Here is a 17,707-nt window from a genome sequence, read left to right as displayed (position 1 = left end):
TCAAAATGTCAGCAGGACCATGATCCTCCTGGTGTCCCTATGGGAGACTTCTTCCTTGTCTCTTCCAGCTTCTGGTGTATCCTGGCGTCTTTTGGTTTGTTGCACCATAATTACAGTCTCTACCTCCACTGCATATGGTTTCCTTCTGCGTTTTTGTATTTTCTCCTTTTCTGTTTCTTATAAGCACATCCTTCATTGACTTTAAGGGCTCATTTCAAGCTCCTTATCTTAATTGTATCTGCAAATAACTAACTCCAAATAAAGTCATAATTCTGAGGTTCTAGGTGAACATATATTTTGGAGATCCACTATTCAATCCACTATAGAGGGTCATACACACAACGCACTCTTAAAAGGTTCAGCAAAATAAATAATAATAATCACACACACACACACACGTACACAGAGCACCAAAGCAAATGCCAAATGTAAATTATTGATGGATTTATGTGAAGGTTATAAGAACATTCTGTGCAATAAACTTGCAGTTGTTCTATATTTTGAGTTTTTGTAATATAATATTAATTAAATAACTGATATAACATGTTCAAAAATATAAGAAAAATGTGACAAAATTGAGCATACATTTTAAATTTATAAAAACACATAGAACTATAGAATTAGAGAAGAATACAACTGAAGTTAACCCAATGGATGTGGAAAATGGCATGTTAAACACAGCTGAAGTGAGGACCATTAAACTGATAGGTGAAAAAAATGTATGCAGTGACAAAGAGGAAAAAAGCAGGTGGAACATTTAGAAAAGAGTTTTAGAGAAACAGGGGATGTCCTCCTGACATATATTTAATTAGCAACCTACAAAGCTATGTGAGAAATAATACGGAGGAAGCAATATTTGAGTAAATGATACTCAAAAATCTTTCTCAATAAACCAAAAACAGAAAGCATAATTCAAGAGTATTATGAACCCAAAATAGAATAAGTACAAGGAAATTCAGATCTCAGAAGATCACAGTAAAACTTCTAAAACAAAAACAATCAGGGATAAAAAGGCACAATCAGAAAAATAGTAATAATACGGCCAGGCACGGTGACACATGCCTGTATTCCTAGCACTTTGGGAGACCCAGGTGGGTGGATAACTTGAGGTCAGGAGGTCGAGACCAGCCTGGCCAACATGGTGCAACCCCATCTCTACTAAAAATACAAAAATTAGCCTGGCATTGTGGCACATGCCTGTAATCCCAGCTACTCAGGAGGCTGAGGCAGGAGAATCGCTTGAACCTGGGAGGTGGAGGTTGCAGTGAGCTGAGATTGTGCCACTGCACTCCAGTCTGGGGGACAGAGAGAGACTCCATCTTTAAAAAAGAAAAGAAAAGAAAAATAGTAATAATAAAACTGGCAGCTGTTCATTAAACAGAAATGAGAATAATGCCAAAATAATGCAAAGAGGAGTATTTTTTCAAGAAATGGTGATAGGTGATCTGGCTGGCTTTATTTTTAAAAACTGAACCCAAGGCTTCACACTATACACAAATATTAAATTGAGAGGGATCATGGACAGAAATGTAAAAACTAAAAATATGAACATTGTACAAGAAAGCAAAGGACAATACCATCATGATTTTGGAGTAGGCAATGATTTCTTAAACAGAACACAAAGGCAGTAATCATAAAAGCAAAACTTGAAATGCTATATCTATAAATGCTAAAACATTTTGCTCTTCAGAAGGCATTATTATAAAAACAAAAAGGCAGACCATAGACTTGGAGATATTTATAATACATAAATCTGACCAAGCAGTTGCATCCAGTATATATAAAGAATTACTGCAACTCAGTAGCAAAAAAAACACACATCCTTCATTTAAAAATCCACAGTACATCTTATTAGAAACCTAGCAGAATAGATAATGATGGCCAATTAAAACATAAAAATGGCTCAGCCTCACTTGTCATCTGGGAATTGCAAATTAAACCACAAAAGAGCACTTCACACAAGGACAACAAAAGTTAAAATGAATGGCAATCCCAAGTATGAGTGAAATGCAATGTAGCTTGAAGTCACATACATTTCTGGTGTGAGTGTAAAACGTATAAACCACTTTGGAAAACAGATCTAGCAAGTCTCATATAAGTTAAACAAATACCTAACCTATCACCCAGCAATTCCACTCTTAGTTGTTTCTCCAAGAGAAATAAAAACATATGTCTAAAGAAAGACTTAGACAAAAATTGCATACGTCTCTATTCACAGTAGCTAAAATCTGAAACTAACACAAATGCCCATTAAGAAGATAATGTATGAACTGTATGCATTCATACACTGGAAGACTACACATTAACGAAAATTACAAATTATTTGAACATTCAACATGGATGAATAACAAAAATATTTTATGTTAAGAAAGCCAGACACAAAAGACTACTAACTGCATGTTCCCGTGCATATAAATGACTAAAAAAGACAAAATTTAGCTGCAGTGATACACATCAAAATGATGGTTACCCGGACTTTTCTCCCCGCTCTCCCACTTACCTCAGCACTGCTCCAGCTGCTCTGCATTAGCTCTGAGCTCCACGCCACTGGTAACCTAGCACCACCATTGTCTCTCTTCAGCCACCATCATGATTATCTATCCAGACCTCATCAGCCACAGTGAGATTTACAAGAACCAGGAGATCACAAAAGGGCCGTGCCTGGAGGTGGAGGGGAAGATAGTCAGTAGGACAGAGGATAACATTGATGGCTCGCTCATTGGTAGAAACGCCTCTACTGATGTCCCCGAGGGTGAAGAAACCCAAAGCACAGTTATCACTGGTGTTGATGTCATGCACTATCACTTACAGGAAACAAGCTTCACAAAAGAAGCCCGTAAGAAATGCATAACATATTACATGAAATCAAATCAATCAAAGGCAAACATGAAGAACAGAGATCAGAAAGAGTAAAACCTTTCATGAAAGGGGTTGCTGAACAAATCAAGCACATCCTTGCAATTTCAAAATCTACCAGTTCTTTATTGGTGAAAACAAGAATCTTGACAGCGTTGCTGCTCTACTGGACTACCGTGAGGACACTGTGATCCTACATATGCTTTTCTTTAAGGATGATTTGGAAATGAAAAATTATTAACTAGTAATTTGGCAATTACTTTGAATTTATCACCTGTCATCAAAACTAGCTGCTTTTTGTCATCCACATAACACCAGGACTTATGACAAATGGAACTGATGTCATCTTGAGCTCTTCATTTACTTTGACTGTGACTTACTCGGAGTGGAGGCATTGTCTTTAGGAAAAACATGTCATGTAGGTTGTCTAAAAATAAAATGCATTTAAACTCATTTCAGAGAGTACCTTTTAGTTTAATATATATTTAAGCTAAATACATCTGTAGTGTTCCTGGAGAAGCTAGAGCCGGGTTATAAGGCACTACTAGAAAAATAAGACTGTCGTCAGATAACTTCTTCAGTGGAAATTACTTCTAGGACTGGAATATAAAAAATCCAAGAATCTAAAGTTTTAATTCTGAGTTGCAGTAAAAGGAAAGACCATGCTTATGGCAGTGCCAACATTTGAAATGAAGTCTTATACATTTCCTCACCTACAATGGAAGTAGTTAACTTTGGAAGAGATTATCAGGAGAATAAAAAGAGACTAATTCAGCTGAAAAAAAAAAGAGTGGTGGTTACTCTGGAAGATTGGGGTGATTGCTACAAAGGGGTATGAGATAACTTTCTTGAGTCCTAGAAATGTTTCACATCTTGATTTAGTAGTGGTTACATGGGTGTATGTATTTGTTAAAACCCATCAAACTGTACATTTAATTTTTTGCATTTTATCATATGTATAGTAATTTTTAAAACCAAATTGTTTTGTTTTGTTTTGTTTTGTGGACACAGAATCTCACTCTGCCACCCAGTCTGGAGTACAGTGGTATGATCATGGCTCACTGCAGTCTGGAACTCCTGGACTCAAGCAATCCTCCTGCCTCAGCCTCCTGAGGAGCTGGGACTACAGGAGTGAGCCACCATGCTCAGCTAATTTCTCTTTCTAAACTTTTTGTAGAGATGGGGTCTCACTATGTAGCCCAGGCTGGTCTCAAACTCCTGGGCTCAAGCAATCCTCCTTCCTCAGCCTCTCAAAGTGCTGGGATTATAAGTGTGAGCCACCATGCCCAGCCAATTTCTAAAATTATGTCAACATAATAACTTTCTAAGGTAAAAACCAGGAAATTCATTATCAGCAGGCCAGCATTAAAGGAAATAATAATTATATCATGTGGAACATTAAATATTTGCAGGTTATGTATGATTAAGATATGTGACAAAGACAACACAAAATGCAAGGGTATTAAATGAAGTTAACCTATTCTAAAGTTTTTTAATTGTCCAGGAAGTAGAAAAATTCTAATTTATATTAGGTTTACTAAACTAAGAATACATGTTGTAATTTCTAGAGTATGCCACTAAAAAAATGAACCCACAAGTTGTTTAAATTTATTCTTAGATATTTTATCTATTTTGTTGCTATTGTAAATGGAATGATTTTCTTAACTACAGTTTTGGGTGTTCATTGCAAATGTATAGAAATGTAATGAATTTTTGTATATTGGTCTTGTATCCTTCAACCTTGATGAACTATTTTATTAATGCTAAATAGTGGTAGTTTTACCTTTTCCTTTCTGATATGGATGCTTTCAATTCATTTCCTGCCTAATTGCCATGGCTGGCACCTCCAGTACAATGATGAATACAAGTAGTTAGAGCCAAAATATTCATCTTATTCCTGATATTACAGGGAGAGGATCCAGACTTCCACTATCAAGTATAATGATGATGGTAGCAATGGGTGCTTTTACAGATGCCTGTTATCAGGCACAGGAAGCTCCTTCTCATTCCTAGGTTTAAAGGTGTTTTGTTTTGTTTTTTAATCATTAAGGGATGTTGAACTTTTCAAAAGCCTTTTCTGCATCTATGGAGATAACAAATTTTCCTTCCTTTATTATAATGATACTGAATATTTTATTAATTTATTTGTGGATGTTGAGCAAATCTTGCATTTATGGGATAAATACCACTTGCCTATGGTGTTTAATAATTCTTTTCATATATTATTTGTTTCAGTTTGTTAGTACTTTGTTGAGGATTTTGCATCTATATTTAAAAGGGATATTGGTCTATAGATTTATCTTCTTTTGATTTCATTATCTGGATTGATACGAAGGCAATGCTGGCTTTATAGAATGAGCTGGGAAATGTTCCTTTATCTTTGTTTTTTTAAGTGTTTGTGAAGAATTGGTATTTCTTTTATAAAAGTTTTTCTGAATGTATGTGGCCCCAAAATTCATATGTTGAAACCTGACCCCTAAAGTGATCGTATTAAGAGTCAGGAGCTATTGAAAAGTGATTAAGTCATGAAGGCTCCACCCTTATGAATGGATTGTGGCCCTTATAAAAGGACTTGAGGGAGTGGTTTCACTTTCTTCTCCCCTTTCAGCATGGAAGGACACAGTGTTCATCCCCAGTGGAAGATGCAGCAATAAGATGCCATCTTGGAAGCAAAGACCAGGCTCTCACCAGACACCAAACCTGTTGGCACCTTGATCTTGAACTTCCTAGCCTCCAGAACTGTGAGAAATAGACATATGGTTTTACAAATAACCCAGTTTGTGTTATTATCTTATAGTAGCACAAAGACACTAAGACAGATATTGGTCCTAAGAAGTGGAGGCACTGCTATAACAAATACCTAAAGATGTGGAAGCAGCCTTGGAAGTGGGTAATGGATAGGGACAGGAACAGTTGTGAAATTAATGCTGGAAAAAGCTTGTATTGCCATACATGGAGAATTAAGGACAATTCTGGTGAAAGCTCATAAGAAGAGGAGAGCTATACAAAAAGCCTCAATCTTAGAAATTATCAAAGTGGTTATGAACAAAATGTTGGTACAAACATGGATAATAAAGGCCATTCTGATGAGGCCTTAGATGAAAATAAGGAATATCTTATTGGAAACTGTGGGAAAGGCCATCCTTGTTACGAAGTGAAAAAAAAAAATTCGGCTGAACTGTGTTGCTATCCTACCACTTTTGGGTAAGGTAGAATTTAAGAATGATGAACTAGGGTATTTGGCAGAAGAAATATCTAAGCAAAGTGTTGAGGGTGCTGCGCGGCTTCTCTTAACTGATTATAGTAAAATGCGAGAAGGAAGAAAAAGTTAAAGATAGACTTTATAATCAAAAGAGAAGCAGAATATAAAAATTTAGAAAATTATCAGCCTGGCCATATAATTAAAAAGTGTGTTCAGGAGAGCCTACCAAGGCTATAGCTAAGCAACTGTTTAATAAGGAGATTAGTTTGATAAGAAAATTAGTATTAGATTGATAGCAGATACTATTCATCAAGACAATGAAAGAATAACCCTGAATCTTTGGGACTGCCCCACCTATCACAGGCTGAGAATGTCAGGGTCTTGGGAGCAGGATGATTTCAACTCTCTGTTCCTCTCATTCCAGTACAGCACTCACTCCTTGGCCATTCCAGCTGTGGCTCGAGAAAGCCAGGTGTGGCTCATGCTGCCCCTGCAGAAGGCACTCATGGTAAACCATGACAGCACTGGTACAGTGCCATCTCCATGGGGGCACAAAGTGCACGAGCTGTGGGGACATTACTGCCTCCACCTACATTTCAAAGCATGCCTTAAAGGGCCTTGGAACGCAGGCCACTGGGGCTGTGTCACTGCAGAGAGACCCCACCAGGGCAATGTCTAGAGGAGCCATGAGGATAGAGTCACCTCCAAGGCCTCAAATCAGTAAAGTCACCAGTGTGCAATTTCATCCTGGTAGAGCCAATAGTATACAACTCCAAGCATAACAGCTATTGCATGGGTTACGCTCAGCAAAACCTGGGGCTTCTTGGGGCCTTGGAAGCTCAACTTCCACCCCTAGCATATCCAAATATCAGGACATAAGTCATAAAAGACTATTCTCAAGCTTACGATTCAGAGACAGATTAAGATGGCAGATAGGAGGCAGGACTAGCTTGCAGCTCCCACTTGGATTGACAGAGCAGCATGTGGAGACTCAGATCGTGGACTTTTGTCCCAAGAACTACAGCAAAAACATACCAGGAAAGCTGAGAGAATCCACAGACCCTTTGAAGGACCTGGATAACCCTTGCAGGCTCCCTGAGATGCCGAAAAACTCTGAGTCTGTTTGCTTTCTCAACTGGGAGGCTTATGGTCTGGGGCAAGTTCTCAGCCCTGGCCACTGGCTGCCTGGAAATAGACTTAGTGCTGTTGATGGGGCATGGTGGGAGTGAGACAGGCCTTTGGGACTGTGGGCTGTGTGGGAGTAGGGTGAAGCCTGTGACTGTGAGCTTTCCCCCACTTCCATGGCGACATGTATGACTCAGAAGAGGCAGCCATAATCCTCCTGGGAATATAACTCCACTGGACTGGGAACCACACTCCCATGCCCACAGCAGCTGCAGTGAACCCCGCCCAAGAAGAGGCTGAGTTCAGACACACTCACCCCTGCCCACACCCAGTGGTCTTTCTCTAACTGCTCTGGTAGCTGAAGACGAAGGTCATAATCTCTTGGGAGCTCTATGGCCCTGCCCACCACCTGAGAAACCTGAACACTTAACCAGGTGTCCCTTGGACAAGCTTGCATCCTCCCTATAGGACCGCAGCTGATGTGTTCTTGAAAGTGCCATCTGCTGGCTGGAGGCCAACCAACACAAAACCAGCACACTAAACAAAAACACAACCAAGCACCCTCACAGAGTCCACTTCACTCCCTTGCTACCCCCACTGGAGCAGGTGCTGGTATCCACGGCTGCAAGACCTGAAGATGGATCATATCACAGGACTCTTTGCAGACACTCCCCAGTACTGGTCTGGAGCCCGGTAGCTCCACTGGGTGGCTAGACCCAAGAGAGCAAAAACAATTACTACAGTTCAGCTCCAAGAAAGTCCCATTCCTAGGGGAAAAAGGAGAACACACATCAAGGGAGCACCCCGTGGGATAAAAGAATCTGAACGGCAGCCCTTAAATCCCAGATCTTCCTTCTGACATAGTCTACTTAAAAGAAAAGAAACTAGAAAAACAATTCTGGTAATATGACAAAACAAGGTTAACACCCCCAAAAGATCATACCAGCTCGCCGGCAATGGATCCAAACCAAAATGAAATATCTGAATTGCCAGAAAAATAATTCAGGTGGTCAATTATTAAGCTAATCAAGGAGGGGCCAGAGAAAGGTGAAGTTAACATGATACAGGATATGAAAGGAAAACTCTTCAGTGAAATAGAAAGCATAAATAAAAAAACAATTACAACTTCTGGAAATCAAGGACGCACTTAGCGAAATGCAAAATGCACCGGAAAGTCTAAGAAACAAAATAGAACAAACAGAACAAAGAACTTCATAGCTCAAAGACAAGGCTTTCGAATTAACCAAATCTGTCAACGACAAAGAAAAAAGAATTTTCAAAAATGAACAAATCCTCCAAGAAGTTTGGGACTATGTTAAATGTTCAAACTTGAGAATAATTGGTGTTCCTGAGGAAGAAGAGAAATCAAAAAGGTTGGAAAACATATTTGAGCGAAGAACTGAAGAAAACTTCCCTGGCCTTGTTAGAGATTTAGACATCAAAATACAAGAAGCTCAAAGAACACCTAGGAAATTCATCGCAAAAAGATCATCACCTAGGCACATAGTCATCAGGTTATTCAAAGTCAAGATGAAGGAAAGAATCTTAAGAGCTGTGAAGCAAATGCATTAGGTAACCTATAAAGTAAAACCTACCAGATTAACAGATTTCTCGGCAGAAACCCTACAAGCTAGAAGGGATCGGGGTCCTATTTTTAGCGTCCTTAAACAAAACAATTACCTGCCAAGAATTTTCTATCCAGACTAAGCTTCATAAACGAAAGAAAGATACAGTCTTTTCCAGACAAAAAAAAATGCTGAGAGAATTCACCACTACCAAGCCAGCACTATAAGAACTGCTAAGAGGAGTTCCAAATCTTGAAACAAATCCTCAAAATACACCAAAATAGAACCTCCTTAAAGCATAAATAATATAAATAAATTTGATCACCCAACATAAATATGGAATAAAATTATTAAAGGGAAGCACAAAATACAATGGCAGAAATAAAGCCAAATAAGCCAGTGTTCAGATAAATGCTAATTGGTTCATCTCATCTATTAAAAGTCAAAGAAGATCTTCAAATTGGTTTTCTAAAAAGTTCAAGAATGGCTTTTCATAAGTGTGGCACCTAACTAAAATGACACAAAAATGTGGAAAATAAATGAATTTTTTAAAGTACCAGGTAAATGTTAAACATAAAAGTAGATGTAGACAAAATAGTTTTTATCATAGAAAGCATTAAGAGAAACAAAGTTTAATATTATGTGTTGGTAAAGAAAAATCAAATAAAATATATAAAAGTCATGAACATTTATTTACATTCTCAAAATATTTTTACTAAAGGAAAGCAAATATTGATTTACCCTCAAGGTGAATTTGAAAAAGTATGCAATATGGTAAGAGACATGAGCAGATCTTTCTTAGAAACCAATAATTAAATAAATCAAATAAATTTATAGAGGATTTGAGTAATCACATGAATGAGTACATTTAAAATAAAACATATTCTTGATTTGAAGGTAAGGTAAAAAACATAGTTGGAACACTTGCAGAAATTCACATGGATGTCCTGACAAATTAGAAATAATCACATCATACCAACCATATCCACACACTACAATTCAAAAATTTAGCAATCATTTTTAAAAAGGTGATCCACAAATTCTATACAAAAGCTAAAAGAATGCACTTCTAAAATACTCTTTCATCAAAGATAAATTGAAGAAGAATTTTAAAAATGTATTTAGAAGTAAACAATATAAACAGTACCTGTCTGATGTAGTGAATGTTTTATTAAGAAAGTAATGTATTTGAATATTAAAAATAATGAATTAAGTATTAGAATATAAAACTAGAAAGAATACAGAGAAATGAACATGTATCAAGCTGAAAAATTAATACATATAGAAGCTGAAGACAAGGAGAGAAAAATATCATCCATAGAACAAAAAAAATTAGTAATTTCAAAAAAACCTATTAAAATACAAACTTTGACAAGTTTAATTAAAAGAAGAGAGAAGGTAAAAATAAACAAAAATGACAGTAAATAGTCCTGTATATTTTGCGTGGGTACAGTTATATATATATTAATGCATTGACAATGATTTGAAAGGTTATAGACCAAACCCATATGCTTATCTCTGAAGTGAACATGGGGATGAAGATTTAGGGGAGGTTATCAAAGGAGACTACCATTTGGTAACATGTTCACGCTTAATATAACAAATATGTTTACATATTAATCGCATAATAAAAAGTAATCAATGGAGACTTTAGTTTTCAGTTTGGCATGTAAGGAGCTTGGAATTCATCACTTCCATCCTACAACAAGAAAAAATCTTATCAAACAAAATCAACAATTCTTCTTAGAGCTAACCTAGAAGTGAGGTCACAAGGCAAAGTGCTATTCCCCAAATTGGAGGAACAGACAGGTAGATAATGAGAATCACAACTCAATGGAGTAGAAGCCCAAGAGCAGACACCTCCATGGGAACCAGAACCAAGACAGGAAATCTTACACCATAATTGATAAAATGCCGGAGGCACCGTGTGGACAAATGTGAGGGTTAAAAACAGTAAAGGGGCCCAGTCTGACAATAAGGGGCCCATATTTTCATGAGTTTTAATTCCAGAAGCCCTACCATGTTCTCACTGTGAAGATCAGAGAAAAATATCCTCACACTTCCAGCAGGGAGGGGCAAAAATAATAGGTAGCCATTTTGTAATACACCTAGAGCATTCTGTTCTTACCAAGGCCTGCCCTCAAAAGAAACTATTTCAGATTCACATCTTAAATTTAAGTTTTTATTCATTTTCAGTTAATTTTGTATATGTGTAAGAAAATGGACCAATTTCATTTTTTTGCATATGGATAACTAGTTTTCACAGCATCATTTACTTAAGAGATTATCCTTTCCTCATTATGTCTTCTTGGTGCCATTGTCGAAGATTAGTTGACCATATATGCATGGGTTTATTTCTGGGCTCTGTTCTGTTTCTTCGGTCTACGTATCTGTTTTTATGTCAGCCTCCCTAGCTAGGTTGGGGAAGTTCTCATGGATGATATCCTGAAATATGTCTTCCAAGTTGGTTCCATTTCTGTCATCTCTCTCATGGATACCAATGAGTTGTAGATTTGGACTCTATATAATCCTGTATTTCTCAGAGGTTTTTGTTCATTCCTTTTATTCTTTATTATTATTATTATTATTATTATTCTTGTCTGACTGTCTTATTTCAGAAAGCCCATCTTCAAGCTCTGATATCCTTTCCTCAGCTTGGTTTGTTCTGCTTCTAATACTTGCAATTGCATTATGAAACTCTTGTAGTGTGTGTTTCGGCTCTATCAGGTCAGTTATGTTCTTATCTATACTGGCTATTTTGTCTGTCAGCTCCCATATTGTTTTGTTATGATTCTTAGTTTCCTTGGATTGGGTTCCAACATTCTCATGAATCTTGATGATCTTCATTCCTACCTATATTTTGACTTTTATTCCTTTCATTTCATCCATCTCCAACTGGTTAAGAACCCTTGCTGGAGAAGTAGTGTGATAATTCAGAGGAAAGAAGATACTCTGGCTTTTGGAGTTATATGCTGGTTTCTTCTTTTCTTTCCAGGCTGATATTCCTTCAATTTTTGAAGTTGCTGTCTTTTGGGTTTTTTTTCTTTTATCGTATTTGATGACCTTGACTGTTTGATTTTAGTATAAGGTGGGTTCAGTCAACTGGCTTTGTTTCTGAAGATTTTAGGGGGCCAAGGCTCAGCTCAGGACTCCTGGACTGGGTTCTATAACTCTGAGGAGCAGGTATCAGGCCCTGGCTTTGTTATTTGGCTCCTGGAGATTAGGAATTTGCTGCACTGGAGGGGCTGAGGTGCTCCTGGACCACTGGTCACAACTTGGGTGGTGCCAGCCAAAGTTCTTCAAAGGGCAGTGGCAGCGGGCTCCGTCCTCATTTATGCATGCCAGGATCAGCAGCAGAGGCAGCACAGTGCGGTCCATGCTTCTTGGCTGCGACAGGGTGCTAGTGGGTGCCAGGGTGCTGGCCTCTGTGTGGGCATTTGTTGCAGGTGATGGCAGCATGGCTCAGGGTGGCGAGGTGCCCCTGCCACAGACTGTGTGTGCCTTCGTGCTTGTCGTGCTGTTGGCACGGAGGCAACGGTGCTGGTGGGTACAGGACTGTGTGTGTCCTCTGTGCACATTCACGTGGGTGGCGGTGGCTGATCAGGATGGAGTTGGGGCAGCTGTTCCTGTGCTAATTTTGTGCTGGCAGCAGGGCTGGCGCAGGAGAGGGGCAGGCGGGAACGAGGCTGGCAGACTTTCCTCCCAGCAACGCTCCAAAGGCAATGGTGGTGTGGCAGGGAGAGAGGGCATGGGGTGCACTCATGCTGGCAGCAGTGGCACAGCATGGTCCACCTGCACACACACGCTGGGGGAGAAGGGGAGCCAAGGTCCGTTCCCGCACACATGCACCAGCAAAGTGATATGGTGGGTGGCCCCGGGCGAGTGCACGCAGGCATAGCAGCACTGGGAAAGCTGTAGCTGGAGGAGGGTACGAGTGGGCTGGTGCGTATCCTACAGAGGACGCTCTGCTGGAGCTCTCTGCTGGTCAGGCGTGGTTCACCAGTGCAAGAGCTGTGATGTGGGGCCCCCAGGAGTTATCACCCCTTGACACCCGAGGCTGTGCTCCAAGCAGGCGTGGCCACGCTGGGGACCCTGGAGAGGTCAGCCGACTGAGGAGTGCTCAGGTCTGACCGGGCCCATCTTACCGGCAACACCACCCTGTAGAGTTCAAGTCTGAGAGTTCCCCTATGTCTAAGGTCTCCTATGGGAGTTAGCCGAGCCTAGGGTCATGGGCATCCCCAGCCATGCTCCACTATAGATCCTCCTACACCAAACCCTCTGGTCCCCACATTGATTGGAGTTCTGCCCGTTCCAATTCTGTAAGCAGCTCTCCCTGCCAACTCAAGTGTCCATGGTGCTTGTGGGGTCTCCTCCTCTTGGGATTCCAGAGGCCATGGTGAGAGTGGGTTGCTCCTTACCCGTTTAACTCACCCCTTCACACAGGAGTCTCTGGGGACCAGGATTAAGTCCCAGTGTGCGGTAACCCTTTGTAGGATTCCCAGCTTCCTTCTCTTCAGCCCAGCATCTGTGTCTTCCCTCCATCCACTCTCAATGCCTTCCCTCTGAAAATCTTCTAGGAGTGTGCAGGTCTTCACAATGTCCCAGTCCCTTGGAGGCAGATGTTTCTCCTGGATGTGTCTAGTCAGCCATCTTGCTTATCTCTGAGAGCAGGTCTTATCTGCCATCACACTATGCATACACACACACACACGAAACAATAGTAACTATGTGTGGTAATGAATGTGTAATTAATTTCATTGTGGTCATTTCATAATGTATGTGTATATCAATCACATTGTAAACTGTGTGTGTGTGTGTGTGTGTGTATATATATAATTTTTGTCAATTACATGTCAACAAAGGTAGGGAGAAAAAAACACTAAGCAATTTCACTGGAATTGTTCAGAACTCTAACTGACCTAAGGGAAGGGAAATATCCAAGTCCAGGGTATTTTTCACCTCTTAAGTGGGACAGGAAGGTTCCCAAATAACTTTCCTATTTCACCTAAGTGGTGTAAAATCTTTGAGAAGAACTTGTGAAGGTCATAGCCCAGTGGCACAGGCTAACTAAAAGACTGAGACCTAATCATAGAACTAGAGGACACATCCCCTTCAGCCCTTACAGTTTTTTAAATAAATTACCTCAAATGGATTATAAACCTAAATGTAAAATGAAAAACTTTTAAAATTCTAGTATATAATTGTTATGACATGAGCTGTTTCTCCCAAAATTCATATGTTATGGCCCTAACATCCAATGTGACTATATTTGGGTTAAGGAAGTAATTAAAATTAATTGAGGACATAATGATGGGGTCCTAAGATGAGACACTAGAGAGCTTGCTCTCTTTCCCTGTCTTGTGAGGACTCAGCAAGAAGGTGGCATCTACAAGCTAGGAAGAAAGCCATCACAAGGAACACAACCATGCTGGAACCCTGAATTTAGACTTCCAGCTTCCAGACTGTGAGAAAATAAATTTCTCTTGCTTAAGCCAACCAGTGTTTGGTATTTTTACATGGTACCTAAAGCTGACTAATACAAAACACAGAAAAAAATCCAGGTGATCTTGACAATAACCTTTTAGATATAACACCTAAAGCATGATCCATGAAAGAAAATATTGATAAGCTGAACTTACAGTTAAAATTACAAACTTCTGCTCTGTGAAAGCCACCTTAAAATAATAAAAATAATTTATCAGTTCTAATAGTCTTTAGGTTTTCCAAATATAAAATCATATCATCTGCAAACAAAGAAAGTTTGCCTTCTTCCACTCCAATTTGGATGTATTTTATTTTTTTCTCTTGTTGATTTCCCTAGCTAGGTCTTCCACTGCTATGTTGAATAATAGTGGGTGAAAGTGGCATCCTTGTTGTGTTCCAGATATTACAGAAATGGCTTTCAGTTTTTCCCAATTCAGTATGATAATAGCTGTAGGTCTGTCATACATAGCTTTTATTATGTTGAGGTATGTTCAACACCTACTATGTGCTCACAAAAATTAAAAATTAGGTCCAGCGTGGTGGCTTATTACTGTAATTTCAGCATTTTGGGAGGCCAAGGAGGGCAGATGGCTTGAGTCTGGAAGTTTGAGACCAGCCTGGACAACATGGCGAGACCTTGTGTCTATTTAAAAAATAATATATTTTAAAAAATTAGCTGGGCATGGTGACATGTGCCTGTAGTCCCAGTTACTGGAGAGGCTGAGGTGGGAGGATTCCCTTGAGCCTGGGAGGTTGAGACTGCAGTGAGCCAAGATCACACCACTGCATTCCAGCCTGGAGGACAGAATGAGACCCTGTTTCAAAAATAATTTTAAAAAAAGAATGAAAAGACTACCTGCATACTGGGAAAAATTCTTTGTAAAACACATAACTGAAAAAGGACTGCTATACAAAATATATAAATAAGTTAAAATTTAACAGTAAGAAAACAAATATCTAATTTTAAAATGGGCAAAATCTGAACAGACATGTCACCAAAGACTATATACAAATGGCAAATAAGTATATACAATAACACTAAGCATCATAAGTCATTAGTAAATTGTAAACTAAAACAATAATGAGATATCATTACATACCTGTTACGATGGCTACAATCAAATGCATTGGCAACACCAAATGCTGACAATGATGTGGAACAACATGAAGTAGCATTTATTACTGGTGGGAATGCAAAATGGTAAAGTCATTTTGGAAGACAGCTTGGAAGTTTCTTTAAAAAGAAAACATATCTTTACCATATGAGTCATGCTCCTTGGCATATATCCAAATGAGTTGAAAAGCTCATGTCCACATAAAGTTCTGTACTAGCATATTTATAGCCACTTTATTCATAATTGCCAAAACCTAGAAGTAATAAGATGCCTTTCAATGGTCGAATGGATAAATAAACTGTGGTATATCCATAAAATAAATAATTACTCAGTGACAAGAGCTAACAAGCCACAAAAAAACATGGAGGAAATTTAATGGATATTACGAAAGGAAATAAGCCAACCTGAAAAGCAAATATACTATATTATTTCAACTACATGATACTCAGAAAACCGCAAGACTATAGAGAGAGTAAAAAGAACAGTTGTTACCAGGCATTTGCAGGGAAGGAAGGAGGAAGGAATAAATAGGTGGAACAGAGGAGACTTTTAGGATAGTGAAACTATTCTGTATACCATAATGGTGAATACATGATGTCTCATATGTTTATCAAAACCTATAGAATGTACAACTCAAAGAGTAAACCCTAATGTAACCTATGGAGTTTAGTTAATAATAATTTATCAATATTGTCTCATCAGTTTTGACATATGTACCTCACTAATGCAAGCTGTTAATAACAGGTAAAATTGGGGAAGAGGGAAATTAAGAGGCATAGGCAGAAATTAAATATATAAATAATATAATCTAGTCTAAGAATCCAGAAGAATTTCCCAAAAAGCAAAAAGGTAAAAATTATCAAGATAGTAGATTATGAAAAGAACACCAGTAGAAGAATGAGCAAGTGTGAAATATTGAAAGAGAGAAACACTGTGTATTCCATCACAAAGGAAGATGTTTACAGTATAATAAATAAGAGAATTCTCGAGGAATTTTGGCAAGAAATGAAACTGGAGAGGCAGGCAGTATCTTGAAAGCTGAGGTATTTGTAAGCAATGTTTAGGATTTCAGACTTTATCCTAAGGGTAATGGGAAAAAATGGAAAAGATCTATAAGTATATTTTCCTTTTAAGAAGATAACTCTAACTCCAGTATGGAAAATGAATTGGAAGGGAGCAAAAGTGGACACAGTCCAACAAGTTAGAAAGTTAGTGGGCTAAGGCAAAAGATTCTTGCACTTGGAATAAATTCTACTCGATGTGACTGTATCATTTGCAGCTCTAAATTCTCATGGTGACTCAGGGACATGAAAATCCTTTAGCTCTGTTTCATAAAATGTTGGATTTTCTTACTTGTGTAAATGTCTGGGTAAGCTTGTGGACCCTTTTTCTTCAAATATGCTCTATAACCATTAAAGTGTGTGTTAACATTTTTCTGTCAATCACATCACTGACATGGAAACACACAAAGACGTTGAGAAATACAAATAAATTCTCATTAAGCAAAAAATCATATGTGTTATATTATTTAACAACTACAGTGCAATAAAACTGTGAAAGTGGGGGTATTATTTTAAAATTTAAAAATGAATGGAACTATGACAGGGTAGTCTATTATTTATTATGTTAATCTCTGTTTTATATTTGTAGCTGTTAAAAAAGTAAAAGAAAGAAAGAATTCTTGCTCTGTAGATTTTTCCTTCTTGTATTTTAAGAAGTTAGTTAGTAAGGCCTTGGCTCCCTTTTCTTACATGTTTGATGTATCCAAAATACAAGTCGCTTAAAGACAATACAGATTATGGATTTTTTTTTTTTTTTGAAATGGAGTCTTGCCCTGTTGCCCAGGCTGGAGTGCAGTGGCATGATCTCGGCTGTCGACTCACTGCAATCTCCGCCTCCAGGGTGCAAGTGATTCTCCTGCCTCAGCCTCCCAAGTAGCTGGGCACGTGCCACCACGCCTGGCTAATTTTTTGTATTTTTAGTAGAGACAAGTTTCACTGTGTTAGCCAGGATGGTCTCAATCTCCTGACGTCGTGATCCACCCGCCTCAGCCTCCCAAAGTGCTGGGATTACAGGCGTGAGCCACTGTGCCCAGCCTATAGATTTTCTAAATATCCTTTAGGAAGAGGTACTAGGGAGAATGAGAAAGAGAAGAAGAAGAAGAGGAAGAGGAAGAAGAAGAAGAAGAAGAGCAGGAGGAGGAGGAGGAAAGAAGGAGGAGAAAGGAGGAGGAAGGGGGAGGAAGAAGGAGGAAGAAGAAGGAGGAGGAAGAAGTAGTAGTAGTGGGGGGCAAGGAGAGGAGGAGGAGATGGAAGAGAAGGAGAAAGAGAGAGACAGAGACAGCAAGAGAGAGGGAGAGA

At 38.8% G+C, this 17,707-nt stretch overlaps 1 pseudogene; it reads left to right on the top strand.

Moving 5' to 3' along the window:
* The first annotated feature begins 2,589 nt into the window (after positions 1-2,589).
* LOC100611456 (translationally-controlled tumor protein-like) lies at positions 2,590-3,242 on the top strand (annotated as a pseudogene).
* The last annotated feature ends 14,465 nt before the right edge of the window (positions 3,243-17,707 follow it).

Source organism: Pan troglodytes, chromosome X (assembly GCF_028858775.2).
Source record: "Pan troglodytes isolate AG18354 chromosome X, NHGRI_mPanTro3-v2.0_pri, whole genome shotgun sequence".
Lineage (NCBI taxonomy): Eukaryota > Metazoa > Chordata > Mammalia > Primates > Hominidae > Pan > Pan troglodytes.
This window is presented reverse-complemented; position numbering and strand designations above follow the sequence as displayed.